Source organism: Balaenoptera physalus, assembly GCF_965194825.1.
Source record: "Balaenoptera physalus genome assembly, chromosome: 4".
Classification (NCBI taxonomy): domain Eukaryota; kingdom Metazoa; phylum Chordata; class Mammalia; order Artiodactyla; family Balaenopteridae; genus Balaenoptera; species Balaenoptera physalus.
Genome location: NC_138891.1, coordinates 145493383 through 145514667, shown reverse-complemented (window position 1 = coordinate 145514667; position 21285 = coordinate 145493383). Strand labels below are relative to the sequence as shown.

At 51.8% G+C, this 21285-nt stretch overlaps 1 protein-coding gene across 9 annotated transcripts in view; it reads right to left on the bottom strand.

Annotated features, from left to right (window-relative positions):
- ADARB1 (adenosine deaminase RNA specific B1) overlaps window positions 1–13598 on the bottom strand; it is a 117860-nt gene extending 104262 nt beyond the window's left edge. For 3 of the 9 annotated variants that reach the window (XM_082459910.1, XM_082459911.1, XM_082459913.1), the window contains exon 1: window positions 13391–13598. The gene's annotated coding sequence lies outside the window, so the exon portion shown is untranslated. The remainder of the gene's footprint in view (window positions 1–13390) is intronic. The other 6 variants (XR_014262967.1, XM_082459909.1, XM_082459915.1 and 3 more) reach the window with 4 other exon arrangements.
- Between the last annotated feature and the right edge of the window lie 7687 nt (window positions 13599–21285).

Here is a 21285-nt window from a genome sequence, read left to right as displayed (position 1 = left end):
GGTCCACGGTTCCCAGAGTCGGGCTGTACTGAGACGTCCACTCAGAGAAGCCCCACGCCCACCCCTCCAGCCACCTGTGCCCCCCCTCCTTTCCAGCCCCCCACCCCAGCCCCTGCAGGGCCCAATCCCTTTCGTCCTTGATTTTCCTTCCTGTTTTCCTTTTGCGCGGAGGCGCAGATACGCATGTTTTCTCATGAGAAGGGAGCTCACTCGATACCCTCTGGCACTCAGCCCTGCTCCCTTCCTGCATGTTCTGGAAATCGCCAGAGACCCACCCCTCCACACGGCTCGTTGTAACGTGGTCACCCAGAGTCGATCCGCCCGCCCCTGACTGGACATTTAGGTCACTTCCATCTGTGTTTTCATCTTGTTGGAGGCGTGTCCTCGGGCTGAATCCCTAGAAGGGGACTGCAGGGGCAAAGCATTGAGCACATGGAGTTTGCAGGCTGAGTGTGGTTTTTAACACGCCTAATAGTTCTTCGTTGATTTCCTCTGATGAGTGAAAGGAAAAACCAAATACTGGGGAAGAGTTCCTCTGTCCCACACTGAGCACAGAGGGTGTCACCACAAGAAACCCTGGTCGCCTGTGCTGGATCTGATCCACGGTATTTCATCCCGGAAGTAACAGGTCCACACTATTCAAGACATGCAGGGCACATCGTGGAGACAGACCTGAGAGCGCGCCCAGGGGTCCCACGGGCAGCTGTGCTGTCAGCGTCACACGTGCCGTCATTCTAAGCCCCACTCCAAGCTCCTGTGCACACAGAGATGTGCTCGCTCACACGCAGAGCAGCACTATGCACAGAGGCAGAAAGCAGAAACGATCCAAACGCCCATCCCTGGTGAAGAGCTAAAAAAGGTGTGTGACCCCCACACAACAGAGCCCTAGTCAGCCGCTGAAAGGAACAAACTGATAGGGACAGAAGAGGATAATCAAATCGCTCAGAAATGCCATTAGGGGATTGCAGACAGACAGGGAACTTTAGGGGGCTTTGGGAGACAACAGTAAGTTAATGATCACTCAAGAAAGCAGGTTTGCTTAACCACAAAACCATGTAACAGAAGCATGAGCCGTGCCTCAAAACAATAAAACAATGTTGGCATGAGACCCACATGCTGCCCAATGAGCTCAGTAAGTTAATGACCCCTAAGACATGCTCTCTGCACACGTAAAAAACAGTAATTTATGGAAAGGTGACATTTCAGACCCTCACTGTACTGAGATCTGAAATAATTTTTCCATTGCACCGTGACAGTCCTGGCTTGACCACATAGAGACAAGAAAACTCCCCAGTGCAACCAGGAGGAGGAGCTGATGATGGAAGCACGGCATCTACTCAAGAATGAGGAAGATAGTGGTCTCTTCCCCCTCCCACTTTTCCTTTGATTATAAAACTGTAGCCCACTAAGTTCTCGGGTCACGGCACCCTCTCGCCCAACCGCCTGTAAGACTCACAAGTGTCCTTTTCTAATAAATCACTTCTTATCTATCACTTTGCCTCTCGCTGAATTCTTTCTGCGCTGAGACATGAAGAACTGAAGCTCCTCGGAGCCTCCCCCAAAAACACCACCTAGCGGTTCCATAACTACTGATCCATTGTACAGCATGGGTGAACCCCAAAAACATTATGTGAGCTGAAAGAAGCCTGACTCAAAAGCCTGCATATTTTTTTAAATAAGATATCTTTTTTATTTTTTTAATTTTTATTTATTTATTTATGGCTGTGTTGGGTCTTCGTTTCTGTGCGAGGGCTTTCTCCAGTTGTGGCGAGTGGGGGCCACTCTTCATCGCGATGCACGGGCCTCTCATTATCGCGGCCCCTCTTGTTGCGGAGCACAGGCTCCAGACGCGCAGGCTCAGTAATTATGGCTCACGGGCCCAGCCGCTCCGCGGCCTGTGGGATCTTCCCAGACCAGGGTTCGAACCCGTGTCCCCTGCATTGGCAGGTGGACTCTCAACCACTGCGCCACCAGGGAAGCCGAAGACTGCATATTGCATGATTCCATTTACATGAAATGCCTAGAAAAGGCAACTTCAGAGAAACAGAAAGCAGATCGGTGGTTGCCAGTGGCTGGAGGCGGGAATGGGAATTTACCACAAACACACACAAGGAGCATTTTGGGGTGATGGAAACATTTAAACCTGGACTGTGGTAACAGTTGCACAGCTTAGAAATTCATGGAAATCGCTGACTTCTCTACTTACTGAGGGTGAATCTCATGGTAGCTTCTCAAGCAAGAGGAAACAAAGCTTCCCCCAGGGCCTGCCCCAGCTGTACTTCCTACCCACATCTTCCCATCACTCAAAGATGGACGCTCGGACCGCAGGCTGGCCGTCGCACCATCTGTACAGTCTCTCTCCACCACCAGTGAGGCTGGGCAGGCACCTGGGCGGGGGGGTCTCCCTGTGAAAAGCACACGCCTGCCGTGGACAGGGCCGCAGGCACGTAGCACGGCTCCCTCACAGCAGAGCTCTGCCCCACGAATCCAAATCCAGCACACCTTTCCCGGGCTACGGCATGGCTCAAAGTCTTGACTAACTATAGGGAAAGGCCTCCAGTTCCTATAGCAAGGCTTCCAGTGAGAAACACTGTAATTCATCAAGTTCGGCTCCTTCCTACCTGTGCCGCGCACGCCCAGGGCAGATCGCTCAGGGGGAATGTAAGGGGCGCTGGGCTGGTTTACACAATACCTGCTCTTCCTTTGGAAATATCATCAATACCCTCGGTTTCATTAGAGGATTAAAATTAAAGAATAGAAAGCGTCACTGTGCAATGATCAAATATGTCTCTCATTCATGTGCACGTGGGTGAAAACCATCTCCTACGTGACACCAAAAAAATACAAAGAGGAAAAAACCCCAGAGTAGGCGTCAGAAGATGTAGATTTAAGCCTGGTCTGCATGTGGCTGACACTGGACCACTTGTTCAGAAGGACCACAAGCCAGCAGTCCTGACACAGAGGTGGTCATCTCATCACTTCTAAAAACCAGCTGACACTTGATGGAAAAGGTTTTTTTCCATAGCATTTCACTGATGGTCAAATTTAAGCTGAACTCTGTGGCCCTAAATTCTTGCAGCTCTGACATCCTACAATTCATTCCTACAAACTCCACATCTTCCTGGATTAGGGTTTCAGCCTCAACCCCCTCACCAGTTTCTACCTGCAGCAAGTGAGTCTTCACTATTTACTGCTTGTGCTGCTACTTCCCTGGAACCGTTAATTTAAAAAATCACTACATGAGGAACTTTAAACGTTTAGATAGCTTTTTAATGAAGATGAAGTTTTAATATATTAAGAAAGAAAGGATAATCCTCCAAAGTATCCCGCCAAAAGAACACTATATCAAAACAGGCATATGGTAAAACCTAACACAGATGACCAACTCAGAACAGTAATTCCTTTTGACTACTATTTTGGGTAGATTCCTATTCTGAAAAGGAATCAAATTCAAAATGATCAAGATGAATAAATGTGCATTTGATGTAATTAATTTCATTCATACCTAGAAGAGAGCAGACATGACAGGCCACACCATTGCTATTTAAACTGTGGCCCGAGCACCTAAGCCTCTGGAACTACACCTCCATAGACGGACTTCAAGCTGTTCGTGCTCAGGCTACACCAGGTGAGTGTCTGCGTGAACTATGCTTTCCAGCCTCCTTCATGTAGCGCTCAGGGGTTGCATTTGTGGGGGCCCAGCAGCCACCCACCCCTTCTTGGGCATATCTCCCTGGGTGAGTTCCCCTTCCTAAGGCAGAAGCCAGAAATCCAGTCCCCTGTCCTCGCACTGCCACAGCACGCAGACAAGGCAGGCTGTGCCCACCTGACACCTACAAAACCTCACCCCCAAGCAAAGCAGCCTGAGCAGGTGCCAGGACGGCGCTGACAGAAGGGGAGCTGGGCATCGGGAGGCGACAGCGGCCCACCAGGAACTGCGAACCGTGCCATCTCTCGGCCTCACGCGGGTGATGAGAAGCTGCCTTACGTCCTTGAGCAAACTCCTTCTTCAAGGAGATCACTCACCCTAAGCGAGGGAACACTTGGAGCAGCAGGGAACTTGGGCTGTTGGCAACCAAAACGAGAAAAGAAACTGGACTTGTGAGCACAGCCCGTGAGAAGAGGCGCAAACACAAAGCAACTTTGAACCGTACTCTCCAACCTGCCCAATGCATGTGTTAATGCCCTCAGTTTCTAACGCTTCCCGGATACAAGAGGACTGATGAAATATTACCTACTACCGCGTTACCTTTACTCATTTCTGACAAGCTCGAGACCTGCAAACCTGAAAAACCAATCCTCGCCCAATTTAATTCAACATTTAACACAGTCTCGTCCCCTAAGAGTGAGAAACCAGAGAAAGGGATCAGGGATCAGTCGGGCTCCCTGGGGTCTGGTGTTTCCTCACTAAGCCAGAGCCCATTACTCTACCCCCTGGCCCCGCCTGCTGGCCCACCTTGCTCCCCTCTTCCGAGAAAGCTGCGGGTCCAGAGGGAGGTGACAGGACACCTTGTGCCAAGGCCAGCCTCTTGTGCACCCAAAGCCGCCGCAGTGACCAGCACTGCGTGCTTTTCACACAGGGCTGCTCAGAGGTTAAATATTTGTTGACATCTGACTGAATGACCCTCGAAGCGCTTAGAATTTGTTTTTCGACTCCTACGTACAACAGTCCTCTAGAAATGGAGTGACCTTGGACATCACCAACTAGACCACCCCCTTCACACTCAAGGAACCTGCGGCGGACAGCCCACCAGGTCAGAGCTGGGCTGGGACGAAGGGCCCAGTGTCCCAATTTCCAGTCAACTCTTCTGTTGGCTCCCCTACCAAACAGCTGTGAAGCTACATTTCTTCCAATTTTTAAATCCTCTGAGCCTCCATGGTGAATTAAGTATTTTTTATTTTATTTGGCTGCTTTTCTGAAACCTTCTGGAATTATTCAAAGTATTCTCACTTTCACCAAGATGTAGTTATGAATATTACTTCTCTACAACAGGTACTGTTATTTCTTAAGACAATGCATTTCAATTACATGTCACCTAAAAGCAGTTAACAGAACAAGAGCTATTTCTTTTTTCAACTTGAGGACTCTCTGTTTTTAACAGATTAATTTGCTATATTACACTTTATAGTTTTAGAACAATTTTGAATGTTTTATAAATGTTTCTGTTCTACAAAGAAAAGCACAGAAATCTGGAGATAACACAGACATATGGGGCATAAATATATGACTGATTCACCAAGTACAATAGGAGCGGGGGGAGGGGTACAGTATGCTCAGGCAGAAAAAACACATTTTCAGAGGCAAGCAGCCTCAGTTCAGATTCTACTACCTACATTAAAAGTAAGAAAAAGTTATTCATTCATTCAACAAACAGTGGTAAGTGCCTTCTATCTGCCAGTCATTGTTCTGGGCCCTGAGGATAAAGACAGAACAAGACCCCTGCCTTCCTGAGGCTTCCACTCTGCCAGGCAGGCTGACGAAAGGGAGGGAGTGGTGGGTACAGAGGGCAGATGAACAGAACGGACAACAGGGCACTCAGTGGGGAGGAGGTGAGGCTATGGAGGAGCGAAGCCCACCAGAAAGCCGGAGGCAAGGCCCCAAGGGCCTGGCTGGAGGGGGTGGCCAGAGGGGCAGCGGGAGAGGACACCTCTGAGATGAGGGCAGGTACAGGGCTCTGATCTATGCTCCAGTTAAGGCTTGGATCTGAACAGACAGGAGCAGGGAGGGGCTGTGAGGCAGCTACTCAGGTAAGCCAGGTAAGAGGGGATGAGGATGGTTCCACAAGACGGATAATCCTAAGATTATCATCAGGAGTAAACTAGATTAAACTGATTCCACCATGGCTGACACATAGTAAGAGCTTAATAAATGTCAGCTAAATTATCATCCCACTTTCCCAGGAAGTTACTGAACCTCTTCCGTCAGTTCCTGATCTGAAAAATAGGCGCAATGAAACGTCTATTGTGAGGACTGTGAGGAACGACGGATAGAAGCGAAGTCCTACCCAACAGAAGTTTAAGCACACGTGTGCCTGTGTTTCACAAACAATACATGATATATCTGACAGATCACACATAAGTATGTATCAAAATAAATACTCTGCACGCCACACGCCAGGGGATAAGAATCCCCACCTCAGATCCCTCTGGTCTCAGCATCCACAGCTCGAAGAGCCCTTCTTAACCCTCCAGGCCCCCCCCCCTCCTGGACCCCACCCGTCAGCCGACACCTCTGCTCGCTCCTCCCAGCCGCCCTGCACAGCTCCCACCAGGCCTCTGTCCTCCGCCAGGGCCTCCCATCTCACTCCGGGGCCCCCCGTCCCCTCGCTGCCAGCCCTTCCTGGGCTCAGGAGAGCCCGCACAGCTGGCATCCCCACGGATGCCCTGACAGAGGCCACTCCAATAAGCAGCCTTCACGTTGGCTCAGTACGTGGGCGCCCCACCTGGCCGGGTCGCCCTGAGGGAAGGCTGGCTCCCAGGGGCAGAGACCTCTCCCGTCTCCCGCATCCGGCCGGGGAAGGCCCTCAGCCAAACCTGTCCACATCCACGCAGGGCAGGGGGACGTGATCAGGCAGAGCAGTGGGAAGCAGCTCCCCCCAGGCCACCCCGCGGCTGGAGCGCAAGGGGTCTGGGGCCTCGTGCGTTTCATCCTGCTGATTCAACTACAGAGAAGGTTGATGGTTTGAAACTCCAAACCCGAAAAAAAAAAAAAAACAAATAACCACAAGCAGTACAAACTGACATGCAGGGAAGATGTTTTACCATTTTACCAGGCAACTAGAAGCCAGTGCTGCTGCCCCAGTGGGGCTTAAGCCTACGGGGGCCCAAAGCAACACCACCCACCTCCCAGGAGGCGGGGGCAGCCGTCCTGGATGCAAAACTGGCATTTCCCTCCAGAGCTTTAAGACAAATGCAGCACGAATCAGGAGCCAAGTCTGCTGAGTCCTCTGAGTAGTACTAAATTTGGTGAATAAAGGTGCCAACTTCTAGTGAAGCTGATGATACTTCTAGAGACGAGTGAGTTTTTTTTAATAAAGAAAAACGCTATTTCCACATGAATCCTTCTGTAAGGATGCCCCACGGTGTGTTTAGCACCAGAAGCTAATAAGAAACTAGATCCTAAGTCCTACAGCACAATTCCCAAGTTTCCTGGACTGAGCACAAAATTATATTTTATTTTATGCCCTCCTTTCAAAGGGGCAGCATGTCTCTTAGAAATATTTTCGAAGTGCGTCAAGGCTCCCATGCACAGAAGTCCTGCCTCGCTCCGGGGGCTGAACTGGCCCTGCTCCTCCCTCCGGCCACCCCCTCTCACCGGCCCAAGGACCGTGCCCCTGCAACTGTCCCTGCCCAACGCACTAGAACTCTGTCCTCCTCCACTGGATCAGCCCTGTCAGCCCAAAACACATGACAATCACTCTCACTTAAAAAACAAAAATAAAAACTCCCTTGAGCCCACAACCCTCCGGCTTCTGTCCCGTTACCCCGTCCTCCTCCAGAGGATCCTCCACACTCGATGCGCTCCACCCCTCCCTCCACACAGCCCTCCCCACTGCAAGGCCGTCCGCCTCTTATCAAATCCAGGACCCTCCCCCTCTTGTGGACCCCTTGCGCAAAGCCCCCAGGCTCAGTCTGCACCCTCCTGCTCTTCTGTGTGGACACCCACAGCCCGGCCTACGGTTTCAAACGTCAGCAGTACACAGATGACCCCCACATTCACATATCTGGCCCCAACCTCTTCTTGAGCCAAAGTAAGCCCTCTTAAGCACCGTTAGTGAAGTACTATTTTAGGCCCTTTGCATTAGCTCAGCTATCGACCCACCGACCCCAGAAGACCACGTGCTGCTCTTCCTCCTAATTTACGGGAGAGAAAACTGAAGCACAGGAGGATCAAAGCGCGCAAGCTCACACACCTGGTGCGCGTGGGACAGAGACCCACCCGTGGGCCCACCTCCCCACCTCACAGCCTCGCCAGCCTGCTCCTCAGCCAACGACCTGGGGGTCGCTCTGGGCTGTTCCGTCTTGCAGAGACTACTGGCAATCCCGATGGGCCGCCTGCAAAACACACCACAGTGCCTCAGTTCTAAGACCCGCGTTTTCCCACATCTTCACGACTCTGAAATCGGGCAGGAACTCTGAGTAATCACTCAAACTCAGCCGTCCCTCTAGGACGCATGACTGACAGGGCAATGTGACCCATCAACAGGTCAGTCCACAAATCCTTTAAGGACCGGAAACCTCTCCTTAACACCTGCCGGTAGGATCAAGAAAGCGTCCAAACTCGCGGATCGTATATCCGCAGCTTGGACGCGTCCCAGAGACAGCAGTGGTGCAGTCGTGAGAAATGCCACCTCGGCAAGAGACGGTGACAGCACAGCGGACCATGCCGTGGGGCTGATTTGGAGGAACCAAATACTAAAGGGGAAGACATTTTATAATTACTTTATTTCACTCACATCTTCCTTTTTCATGAAAGCACAAGACTGGCATGATTTTAAAAGTCTATGCTTAAAGTCTAAGAGCTCTTTCAATACATGACACCTAAGTGAGAGGAAAGCATTGTGTCACAGGCAAACTGGCAACATTTTCCTGTTAACAGTACAAAACATACTGCCGCAACTTACAAACGAAGCCGGACTTGATCTCCCCACCCCTGCCCTGGTGCCAGGCCCCAGCGGATCACCGTGGGCCCCCGATGCTCCCCTCCTGCGTAGGGCAGGGGAGGGGGAGAGTCCCTGCAGCGGACACTCAGGGCAGTACAACCTCCGCCACTTATCTGTGGCCTCTCTGCACCTAGCTTTACCCACATGTAAGGCAGGAGACTGAGTCATGCTTGCCTTGCAGACAGTCCTGAGATTTTAATTAATATATGTGAAGCGCTTAAACGGCCTGGCACACCACAAGCTCCCGATAAACAGTAGCTGCGTAACAGCTGGAGTGATTCTTCTCAAAGAGGAATCAGATCATGTCCTTCTGTTGTCCAAAACTCTGAAGTCAACTAGGCAGGCAGGCAGGCAGGCAGGCAGGCAGCCCTGTAAGGCTGCGATCACCGTCTAAATTCCATACCCCAGCAGAGTGCTCCCACAAGCTGCAGCCCTCCAGCCTCCGGGCTCACTCCCCGCCACCCTGCCTCCCACCCCTAGGCCACACCGGGCTCCGGCCTATTATCAGCCCAGGACAGGAAGCTTGGACCCTGGGCCTGAGGCTGTGACTCCAGAGTTCCCTGTGCCAGCACCCAGCCAGGTGGCGCCCAGCTCCCTCAGACCTCCCGACCTGCTAGATCGATTTGCCCCTCTTGGGACTTAGGACTTTTTTTTAATTTTTACTTTATATTGGAGTATAGATGAGTACAGCAAAGTGATTCATTCATACATATACATATATCTATTCTTTTTTAGATTCTTTTCCCATACAGGTTATTGCAGAATATTGAGTAGAGTTCCCTGTGCTATACAGTAGGTCCTTGTTGGTTATATATTTTATACATAGTAGTGTGTATACATTAATCCCCAAATCCTAATTTATCCCTCCCCACCACCTTTCCCCTTCGGTATCCATAAGTTTGTTTTCTATGTCTATGGGTCTATTTCTGTTTTAGAAATAAGCTCATTTGTATTTTTTTTTTTTTTAGATTCCGCATACAAGCAATATCATATGATATTTGTCTTTCTTTGACTTACTTCACTTAGTGTGATAATCTCTAGGTCCATCCATGTTGCTGCAAATGGCATTATTTCATTCTTTTTATGGCTGAGTAGTATTCCATTGTGTATATGTACCACATCTACTTTATCCATTCATCTGTCAATGGACATTGGGGTACATCTATCTTTTCAAATTATGGTTTTCTCTGGCCAGCACTTAGGACTTTAGCTGGGGTTTATGATCCTCATCTCCCCCATAATGTGAACCCCCAGAGGGTAGGAACTACCCTTGCTGTGTTCACTCCCGTCTCCAGCACCTAGAACAGTACCTGGCACATGGTAAATACCAATACCTGTGGGGCGACCACATGAGCGAAACAAGTCTGCCCTAGATGCAAGCAGTGTCACTGCACTTCCCATAAAAATACCAGGCCCCTCCGACCTACTTCCCCTCCGAGCTACTTCCCCCCCAATCTCTGCCCCGTCTTCACATTTTAAATCCACCACAAAGACAAACTGAAAACCAAAGTCGTTTTTTGGCACACTCCTAGAACACTGTACACACATACAGGAGGAGAGCAGCCGGCAGTACTAATGAGACCACCAAAAAAATGTGATAATTTGGTACTAATGGCCTGGGACCAACTGTTGTCAAGCAAGGCAGCAAGGCCAGGGGAATACCTCAGTCCACACTCCAAACAAAGCATAACTCCAAAGAAAGGCACTCAAGGAACAAGGACATCGTAATGACTTTAACGTACAATTTTTAAACGAAAGTCTCACTGTTTGCCTTTCCTACCTCACGTATTATGAACATACTTTCTAAAAGTTTTTTTGTTTTGTTTTGTTTTGTTTTTAAACAGCAGCATTTCTATCACACCAAATTGTAGGTTTGGAAATCTGTGGTTTAGAAAATTGACACAAAAAAATCAAGTTTTCCAATAAAATGGGACCTCTTTAAGCTCTTCAGTTTCATACTGAGATTGACTCTTTTTTTTTTTTTTTGGCGCACCACGCAGCTTATAGGATCTTAGTTCCCGAACCAGGGATCGAACCCAGGGCCCCGGTAGTGAAAGCACCAAGTCCCAGCCACTGGACCACCAGGGAATACCCCTGACAATTTTTCTTAAACAAGTTTTTTATAAGCTGGTAAATGTATAACTTCACCTATTAATCTCCAAAATGCACTTTCTAACTATCTCCAACCTATTTAAATAAATTCCTTGGTACTAAGTACTTACATAGCTCAGCAGAGCATTCAAGAGAATAAAACCCAGCACTTAAATAAAGCTTACAGCTAATGAATTTTGATGATTAATAAAAAATGATTAGTGGGTTTTGCTTGCACCCATGTATAAAAAAAATTCACTGCAGCACTGTTTCTTATAGCAAATATTAAAAACTATATTAAAACATATATATAACAGTGTATATATTTTGACTACTGCTGGGACAATACATAGTCAACTGGTCACAGCAGTTACAGGGAACTGATCAGCTAGGGATGGAGTGAAACGAGGTTTTCTTACGTGTTTGTACCTTTTGAGTGTACAGTGTGCACGCTTATACTTTCAAATCTATAAATAAAAATTTCAGTGGTATACATTTTTAAATTTTATAACTGAAAGTATAAATTTTATTTTTAAAATGTAATGCTATAACAGTGTTTAATAAAACAAACTGCCAGCTTTTGAACTTTTTTGAACTCTGCCTAATTTGTTCAGCACTGTATCCCAGGAGCCAAAAACAGGGAGGGCCCAGCACAGCACGACATGGATTCAGTACTTGCCAAACGAATTAGTTTGCTTTGTTCATTCACCAGACAAATATAAATTTTGAAAATTTTCTTATTCCAATCTAAAAGCAGTTGAAATGCTTTTAAGACATGTAAATTCACAGAGGACTAAAGTAGCCTACAAGCCAAGAAGTTTTTTGTGGAAGCTGTTATTCGCTAATTATCCTTTCTTCACCTCCCAGGACTGACCTCGTGAGCACGCAGCATCTCGAGATACATGTGTCATCAATTTCTCAGAGCTGGACCAATTTTCTTTTCACCACTGCCCCCTGCAGAAAGGCCTTTTTTTTTTTCCAACTACAGCTTCAAATTTTGTTGAAGGTGTAGCTGGATATATTCAGTCCCAGGAACCTTCAGACATCAAACGGGGCACTGCTCACAGACAATGCTTTCCTTGCAGAGCCCGAGTGAGTCCCTGCCTTCACCTGGGCAGGGCAGGATCGCCAGACAGCTCAGTGAGTCTCAGCGATACTTATGAGCCCTGCTGGGGGTGACCCTGCGGAGGGGACCCTGTCCCTGGAGGGACCCTGCAAGGAGGGCAGCTAAGTCTCACACCCAGGAGGAAGGGTATCAGCCAACCTCTGCCTTTTCCTTCTCCCTTTCCCCTCAGGGAAACCCTCAGCAAAAAGGTAAAAGAATCTCAGCCTCAAAGAAAAGCTGGCAATCAAAAGACACTGCCCAGGACTGCTCTTACCACAGCCCAGTGTCTTCGGAAAATGCAGCTCTAGATGGCACCTTTCAGAGGAATAAAACATACGGCAAATTTAAGAGAGAACAAAGAGGATTAATTAAATATTTCTAATCTCAAAACTTACTGATCATCAATTGATTAGGGCACTAAGAGCAGAGAAGCAAGTCTGACACCAAGCCACTTTTCCTCATACTTCGAGGGCTGAAAGCTAACCACTATCAGAAAGTAACCTTATCAGAAGTAACAACCCAAACCAGCTGGCCAAAAATACGAAGCGCGAACCAAACACGGCGCTGCGGGTCTCCGACATATAAATAGGAATGCGAACATATTTTAGGTTCCCCAGCTTGTCAACTGGGACTCCAACCCGTTTTAGCGTCCACAGCCCACTCTGACACCTTCCTCCAGACCCATTCACTACCCGGTAATTTTCCTACCGCAGATCTGAACACGTCAGAATTCACCTCGAGCCCCCAGTCGCCCCAGACTGTTCCGGATCGCTCCAGACGGCCGGCACCCGCGGGAACTTCCCCGCCCCGGGACGCCCGCGGCGAAGAGCATCCCACGCTGACACTGCGCCCTCGGGAAGGGACGCGGGGCCGTGCCTGGCGCAGCCTCACCGTGGGCGCAGCCTCCCCCCGGGGGTGCACTCTCCGCAGAGGAGGGCACCCCGCGCGGACACGGTGCCCTCCCGAAGGGGACGGGGGCGGGGGGGCCGTCCCGGGGGCAGCCTCGTGCCGGGGCGCAGCCTTCCCCCCCTAGGGCGCAGCGCATCCGGAGCAAAAGCGGCACTCCCGGGGAGGGGACAGGGCTGTCCCCAGCGCAGGCTCCCCTGCCGGGGGCGCAGCTTCATCCCGAGGGGCAGTGTCCCCTCCCGGGGCGCAGCCTCTCCTTCATCCCCGGACTCCCCGTCCGCGCCCCGGGGCGCAGCTTCATCCCGGGGCGCAGCCTCGCTCTCCCGCGGCGCAGAGCATCCCGCGCAGATGCGGCGCCCGGGGAGCAGACGCGGGGCCGTCCCGGGCGCAACCGCCCCTCGCCAGGCGGCCCGCAGCCCCTCCGGACAGCCCCTCCGGACAGCGCTCCGGGCAGCACTGGTCCCGCTCGAGCCGCGCGCCCGGCGCGGCCTCACCACCTGCCCGGCGGCGCTTACATAAACGCGGCCACGGCGCTGCGCGGCGCTGCCCCGCGCTGCTGGGCGGCGTGGTCGGGCCGCGGTGTCAGAGCCTCGCCGCCCCCGCCGCCCCCGCCGCGCCGCCTCACCTCAGCCGCGGGCCGCTCCGCGCCGCGCCGCACCGAGATTCGGACCGCGAGTCTGCGGAGCTTCGCTCGGCCGCCCGGGGCTGCGGCGCGCTGGCCGTGGCCTGGCGCGGCCCCGAGCGCGCCCCCGAGCGCGGCCCCGAGCGCGGCCCGACCGGCCGCCGCCTCAGCCACCGCCTCAGCCTCCACCCTCCGCCCTCGGTGTCGGCTCCGCCCTCCCCGCACCCCCCGCCGCCGGCCGCGCGCACGCCGGGGAGCGACGCCGCGACGCAGCACGGGCGCGCGCGCGCACGCTGCGCCGGGCTCTTTCTACGGCCCGCGGGGGACGGGGAGCGGGGACGGGGACGGGGAGCGGGGACGGGGAGCGGGGACGGGGAGCGGGGACGGGGAGCGGGGACGGGGACGGGGTGCGGGGACGGAGAGTCGGGGCGCAGAGAGCGATAGGGCAGGGGGTGTACCCGGCGGGGACCGCCCACGAGACCCCCGCCCGCCGCCTGCTGCGTGGGGCCCGCACAGTTCCCGCGCTGGAGGGCGCGCCGGGAGCGGGACGCGAAGGTGCGTCCGGCCTGTGCGGGGCCAGCTCGGGGCGTGTTGGGAGGAGAGGGTGGGGTCACGCCCCCCAGGCCCCGAGGGGCGCCCTGGGTGAGAGCAGAAGCGAGTCCAGATGACCGGTTACGGTGGTGGCGGGTCGGTGGGTTTGGTGGTGCAAGCATTCAAAGCCTCTTGCAGCCGTGCAGTAAGCGGACTCCTCTGTCTGTATTCACTGGCTCTTCAGCGGTTGCACCGAGAACATCTACACACAGGATGATAAGCGTCTGTGGAAATGCAACATCGAAGACCAGAAAAAGCAACTCGAGGCTGCAGTTCTACTCAGGACAGAAAATGGTTGGATAGGGAAAACTAGTTCTTGAATGCAGTTGGGGCGCTGGTGGTCCACCAGGCGGACTCAAGGGCGCAGATAGGGGTGACGGGCAGGCCCGGGGGCTCCACCTGCTCAGGGCCGGTGCCCGGAGACTGCTCTCCAAGGTCAAGTGTGGCTGCCGCCCTTCTCAGCTGTGGGGCCTGAGGCCGTCTCTCTGGACCGCTTCCTGTTTGCTCCAGTTTAAAATGGGGAAGAGAAGTCAAATACAGGGGAAGACCCCAGCCCAGCACTCCTTAATTGTTAGCTACTGCTGTTATTCCCAGAGTCATCGGACAGAACTGAGCATCCCTGAGAGTTCAGTGGCCTGCAGCATAAATAAACCACAGGGGAAAGTGCTGCAGCTGGCCAGTTACCTGCTTCAGGTTGCTATCTGATGGAAAGGAAAAACCTGCCTTTGGGGCCTGCCAGCTACCAGGCAAGCCCAGTGCCCTCCCTGAGGGCTGAATGCCAGTACAGGGTCCAAAGGGGGGGCTTGTTGACAACACGGAAAAATCAAAGACTCCTGGGATGCCTTCTAGGGATTAATCCTATTTTTGTTAATAAACAAAAAGTGCATGAGAACTTTATTTCTGTGTAGCAAACCACCCCAAAACTAAGTGGCTTGAAGTAATCGTTTATTTGCTCATGATCCAGAAGGCCAGCAGCTGGGACGGCTCAACTCTGCTAACGGGGTGTGGCCCATATTAGCTGGGACTGGCAGGAGCCACTCCCACAGGCTGTGGCCAGGGCTGCTGCTTGTGCTGGCGTGGCTCAGTCAGCAGCAAGAGGGAAGGCAAAGCTCGGCGCACAGGGATTTTCCAGCCTCTGAACCGTGTTTGTTTACTAATGTCCTGTGGGCCAAAGCAAGGCAGAGGGCCCAGCCCTGAGTCGGTGGAGAGGCCTTGGCCCAGCCCGGTGACCTGCAGGGAAACACATGCCTGCCCTCCAGTTGGAGTGGGCTGTGTGAATCTCAGCAGCAGTGGAGAGAGCAGTGCCGCCATGACCATGGCCTTCACGCTGCTCCAGGTGGCTGGCTGGCTGGCCTCTTGGCAGCTTTGGAGATGTCCAGGAGCCTGGGATTGCCCCTGGCTCTTGTACTCCACCTCCTCAGATGCCATCATCTCCAGGGACAGGTTTATCGTGGAGTTCTCCCTGACCACTCCTCTGTGCGCCACAGGAATGGCTCACAGAGCGTGCCTCTTCATACTGATGCGCGAGCGATTTCCAGGCACCCGGGGCCGAGACGTGGGATGTACCAGACAGGGAGGGTCATGGAGGTACCTGAGAGCTCAAGGTCCTTGATGCGGGATCCTGCAGCCTACTGAGGAAAGCCCATCCTTCCCCCTGTTCACCATCAGTGTCAGACCCGTGGACGCCCAGAAGGGGCCCCGGGGCTCCACAGAGGTGCTGGCAGCTGTGAGCACACGGTCTTCAGTGCAAGGAGCAGCAACCAGGCCTGAGCCCCCGCCCCGCCCCCCAGACCCCGTTCTGTTGTTTACCTCACTCGTGCAAACTGTGAAAATGAAATAGCGCTTCGGTGTCCAGGAAAAGATGATGCCCTAAAGCTCACCTGTAGGGATCTAGCTGGTCCCCTCTCTGCCCCAGGGATGGGGAGATAGAATCTACATGAGTGTGTGGAACTTCACCTGCTGGGAGCCCTGGCCACACAGCACCGATCCACCTCTCCCCTTTTTCCTGCAGCTGAACCAGATGGCATGACCACGTAGCTGTAGCCCACGGGCAGAAGGAGGACTTACGACAGGCACTGCGTCCGGGACAGAATGGTGCAGGAGGACGTGTAATGGTCTGAGGACAAAGACCTCGCGCACTCAGGAGCGGGGGTGTGAACTGCTTTCAGCCTGTAGCTCCCGCCGTTCGGGAATGGCTGGACGGAGGGGTGAGGTGCCCAGCCCGACGGCCGGGGAGCCGCTCTGTGCGCGTTCACACCCTGGCTCTCAGGAAGGCCTTACATGGACGGACGTGCCCAAGGCATGCAGGTGTAGATCCACTCTTTTGTCCAACAACCCAGCGGAGTGTGGCAGCCATGCAGCCCTGAGCAGGAGCAGGCGTCCCGGCCTGGCTTTCTGGCCCTCCGTTCCAGGCCTGGGGAGCTGCCGCTTCTGCTCACACGGGGTGACCCGGCCCAAGTGGTCCCACCCCTTCCTCTGCCGGCCACACACGGTCCTGGCCAGTCTGCTGAGACTGCTCCCAGGCCACAGTCATGGTTTACTCAGGCCTATGATGGTACCCCGCGGAGTGTGGATTTCAGTCATTTAATCCTGAGGAGGGACTACCTTTTTCTTGTTCTTCTGGAGCCCCTTTCACTGTAGTCCCTGTGTGCAACCAAAAATGTGTCTGAAAAAGAAATATGTAGTGCTCTGTTTTCCTTCGTTCTGCCCAGTCTGTTTGAGAGGGGACTGGAACTTTTAGATTATCGTCTAAAAGTCGGTTATTGACTTCTTGGTTTCTAAAACAGTCAGGAAGCTACACCTGCTGGTGAGTGGTAACCAGTATACTGTGATACATTTATCTGAGACATATTTTTTGCCCTATGTTTTTAAAAAACATGAAACCGGAGTGATAGAAACCAGATGCGACTAAACCTTCAGTCATTTGCTCCTGGGAGCGGACTGCTGGCTTGGGCTCTGTTCAGCTCGGGACAAGTCTCCTCCTCCGGGTCTCCCAGACCCCACAGTGAAGCCCCCAGTCAGGAGATGGGCCCGGAGCAGCCCCGTTTGTGCCCGGGAACACGCACCCACCTCCACTCCCAGCTCCAGGACTGAGGGGGAGTTCTGACTCAGGGGGATTCCGCTGGGAACCCGGGGCCGGCACTGACTGGGCCTGAAGCCCCTCTGTGCGCCTTGGACCTGAAACGTGTAAACCCAGAGGCGGTCAGGACGGTCTTCATCGCCGGCCTTGTGTACTTACCGGGAAGCCAGCCTGAAGTGAGAGCTGTGGCGCGTCAGGCAGAGCCAGGACACTGAGAACCTTCTGATGGCTTTTTAATGCCTCAGGCGGTGTGGCCTGTGTGTGGGCGAGCACACGATTAAGACGATGAACTTGCTTTGGAGCTGTTCATAGTCCGGAGGTGGGGGGGGGGGGGCAGGGGCAGGGCGTGGATAACTGGGGGCCAACCTGGTGTGAGGAGCACAGGCTGGGGTCGGACGGGGTTCACACCCGCTCTGCCCCTCGTTAGCGTGTGGCTGGGATGTCGTCTGGCCTCTCTGAGCCTCTTCTTCATCCATAAAAGGAGAGCGTGACACCCACGTCCCAGGCCCGCCCAACGCCCCAGTATGGAGAGGCTCAAGGTCGAGAGCGTGGGCGCTGCGTGCAGAGGTGTGTGCGTCCGAGGAGCTGCAGCTCGCCGCTCTCGGGAGCGATCACAGCAAGGCTCCCCGTGCAGACGGGCCTTCGGGCTGAGCCGCTGAGGATGAGGAGGCCTTGGCGGGGAGGGCGCCCCGGCGGAGGGGGTTCCCTTTCAGCATGCGATCAGAGGAGTCATCCTGATGGGGCCCCGTGGATGCTCTGCCCTCCCCAGACCGCCAGCAAAATGGGATGTGCCAAGTGGTCAAAGCAGAGGCTGCGAACCACAGCTGGGAGGCGCGGCCTGTGGCCTGTGTCTGTACCGTCCACAAGCCCCGGCCGAGTTGAACATTCATAAAGCGTTGGGGAAAGGAATAGGCGACAGACACAGGCAGGCGCGGCCTGTGGCCTGTGTCTGTACCGTCCACAAGCCCCGGCCGAGTTGAACATTCATAAAGCGTTGGGGAAAGGAATAGGCGACAGACACACGTGTGGCCCGAAAAAGCCTGAACTAGTTACCATCTGGCTTTTTAAAGAAAACGCGTGCCACCCCTGGATTAAGCCAAGTAGGGACTCCCCCTGATCTGGGAGCTAGACCGGGTCCATCAGAGCACAGAAACTGCCTGGGGAGAAAGGAGATGCGAACCCAAATCAGGGCCCCGTTAGGAAGGGGAAGGGTGGCTTGTAAGACACCCAGTGGTGTCTGCTCTAAAGCCAGTGCCTGTACCCAGGTGAATTCTGGCAGCTTAGGTCAGCAGGTAACAGTGGGAGTAGAAAGAGTTCAGACATGTTTGGAAATGCACTTGGTATGTTTGGTGCAAACAGACTTGGTGGGAAGTTGTGTAAAGGGTGTGAACAGGGAAGGATCACATCTCGCACCCAGGCTTCTGGCCTGTGTGTGTTGGAGTGGGTCACCTGGGTGATGGTGCTTTGTGCTGAGATGGGAAGACTGAAGGAAGTGCCTGGGAAGAGCCAGAGGTCCTCTTGGCTGTGCTGAGTTTGCAGTCCCGAGAAGATGTCCAGGTGGATGTCTGTGTTCAGAAGATATAAAAGATTAGGGTCCAGAGAAGAGGACTACGCTGGGGACACACAACTGGGAGCCTGGAAGGTGGAAGCAATCGCCCAGGGAGAGAGGAGAGAGAAGAGAACCTGGGCCAGACCTGAAGAGCTTCAGCCGTCAGCGTGGGATACGGGGGAGCAGGGGGGGCTGAGAACCCAGAGAGGGGAAGCCCAACAGGGGACGGTGCTTCAAGAAGAAAAGATAGGTCGGCAAAATGATGAGTCCAAATAAAGCAAGGACGGAAAACCTATTGAAGGTCATGGTGACTTTGAAAACTTCAGTGGAGTGTTGGGGACAGAACTCACTAGAAAGAGGGAACACTCCTCCCATATGAGGCTCGTCTAACCTTGACCTCAAAACCTGAAAAGGATGACTGAGGGGGAAAATGTATGAACCGCCCTCACTCATAAACAAAGCCTAAGCAAGTTATCATAGCATCCTAAACAGAACACTTAGCAAACCAAAATACAGTAATATGTAAAACGAGAACAACGACATCATGACCAACTTGGGTTTACGCAAGAATGTAACTGATTTAACACTTGAAAATCTATTACTTTAAATCACTGCATCAAGACAACAGAGGAGAATCCCCATATGATCACCACAACAGGTGTAGAAAAGGCACTTAATAAAACCCAGCATCACTCATGCTGAGAGAAACAAACTCTTAGAAAAGTAGGACTGGAAGGGAACTTCCTTAATCTGATAAAGGAAGCTACAAACACCTGAAACAAACCAGTGGTGAAGTGTGAGGAGCTTTCTCTCTAAACCAGGGACAAAGCAAGGGTGATGGTTCTTCCCACTGCTGTTCAGCATTATAATGGCGCATAAACAACAGAGGGAGACATGGCCGTGGAATGAAATGGATAAAGAAAGAAACCAGTCACGGTTAATATGATTGCATATGCACAGAAGTAAAAATAATCTAAATTATTATACTTAATAAAATCCAGCAAGATTATTGGATTTAGAATCAACACACACCCCAAAAAAGTTTCTGTACATCAGCAATGAGCAACCTATAATTTAGAAAAATGATCCTGTTTGTAATAGCAACAAAAGTATGAATTACAAGTAAATCTAACAAAAGAAGTATATGATCTTTAAGGAGAAAAAATGTTTTAAAAAATTATTGGAAGAGCAAGTGAATGTAGAGAGATTTTAATACATAAGGAGATCTCAGAATCATAAAAATGTCTCTTCTCCCCCAAATCACCTATAGAGTCAATGGAATTCTGATAAATATCCCAACATGGATCTTCATGCATCTGGACTGATTCTAAAGTATGTAACAGGAAGGCAAAGGATCCAGAATAGCCAAGACACCCTAAAGAAGAAGGCAGAGGGTTTGCACCAGCAAATATCAAGATGTACTAATAAGTTATAATAAATCAAGCCACGTTATTGGCCCACAGATGGACGAATTGACCACTGAAACAAAATAGAAAGTCCAGAAACAAACCCACACATATTTTGACGTATGACTGAAGAGGCATTGCAGATCAGTGGGAAAGGCAGTGACTTCAATAAATGATGCTTGGACATTTGTTTGTCCATTTGGGTAATAATTGGAATTAGGTATGTACCTTACACCTTACCCAAAACTCAGTTCCAGACAGATTAAGGAAAATAAAACTTTTAAACTTCTAAAATATAGGCAAATGTCTTTATGACCTTGAAGAAGGAAGAATTTTGTAAGGTACAAAAAGGGCTAACCATAAAGGTAAGATTGATCAATTTGATCATACTAAAGAACATCTGCTCATCAAAAGACGCAATGAAGTAAACAGAAATACAGCAAGTAGGGAGAAAATGTTTGCAACTATCGGAGGATTTGTATCCAGGACATATAAAGAACTAAATGTCCAATAAGCAAAGGCACACAACCTAATTAAAAATGGACAAAAGATGTGAACAGAAGAGGAAATGTGTGGCCAAAAAGCACATAAAAAGATGCTCAGCCTCATCAGTAACACGGAAATGCAGGTTCCAGTCAAAATAGTACACGTTTAGAGCCACCATATTGACAAACATTTAAAAGGCTAACAACAAATATCAAGTGTTGGAGAGGACGTGGATCACCAGAATTCTGGACCATTGCTAGTGGGAGGATAATTTGCAACCATTTTGGAAAATACTTGTCTCATAAAATTGAATATTTGTGTACCCCACTAGCCAACGACCTGACTCCTAAGTGTGCACCAGAAAGAATCCTTCCACGCGTGGTCAGGAGACAGGCAGCAGGCCGTGTTCACTCTGGCCAACTGTCCATTTCCTGGGGAAGATGAGCTGCACTGGGGTTGATCCACACGTGGAACTCACGTGGTGAAGTGGTCGTGCAGCCGTTCAGTGATCAGCGACAGCAGCACCCAACATGGGCGAATCTTGGAAATTAAACGCTGGCTGAAAAGCACGCCATTTTATAGAGCCTAAAAACGAGGAAAACTAAGCATCCGAGGGCTTAGGCATGCATACACGTGCAACGTGTGTGTGTATAGTGCTGTGTATACGTATATAACTTAGGCATACACGTGTGTGTGTGTACACACGCATACATGTGCACACATGATACATTGACTAGCAAGGCCTTGGCATGCACAAAGCCTCCAGCAAGCAGCAAGATGACAGGGA